Below are 722 nucleotides of genomic sequence, written 5' to 3' on the forward strand. Positions count from 1 at the left end.
TATATATATATATATATATATATATATATATACCTCCAGAAAGCAATGGAATTATATGACGAATTTTGATTTTGTCCTGCTTCTCAAGAGAAAGAGAGAGAGAGAGATAGAGAGAGAGAGTCTCCTTCAGAGTTTCAAAGGAGTTCCCTATGCTCAGAATTGCCAAGATACCAAGGATTTTAAAATTAACTCAAACATTTCTCAAAAGGCTATGCTATCCCTGGTAATTTGCTAGTTCCTTATTATTACTGTGTAGCGACAATTTGAGTCTATTTTAATTTCTCTGATGGAATTTTAGGATAAACATCAGAGGGAAACATGCCTGAGAATTGTCAGAAATTAACCTTTTTAATAAAAGGAACAATATTTCCCCCTGGACCCCCTCACGGACACTGTTGCTGGCCCAAATTGCTCACTTATTCAATCAATCACTATTCCCTGTATAATGAATGCTACATAGTGCACTAAATAGAGAGTACAAAGCAATCTCAGGAATAGATCTTGTCTACATGCCCTAGGTTGACAGATATCTTAATTTTTTTAACCATTTAACCATTTTAACCAACCATTTTATTTTTTCTATTATTCCTGAAATACAGCTGTTTTATTCACAAACATAAAAAATATATATAAATACATAATAATAATAATAATAATAATAATAATAATAACCACCAGTATTTGCATCTTTCTTTCAAGTAATGTATGTATATATATATATA

The sequence above is a fragment of the Sinocyclocheilus grahami genome, unplaced genomic scaffold (genome assembly GCF_001515645.1).
Source record: "Sinocyclocheilus grahami isolate Dianchi unplaced genomic scaffold, SAMN03320097.WGS_v1.1 scaffold905.1, whole genome shotgun sequence".
Classification (NCBI taxonomy): Eukaryota; Metazoa; Chordata; class Actinopteri; order Cypriniformes; family Cyprinidae; genus Sinocyclocheilus; species Sinocyclocheilus grahami.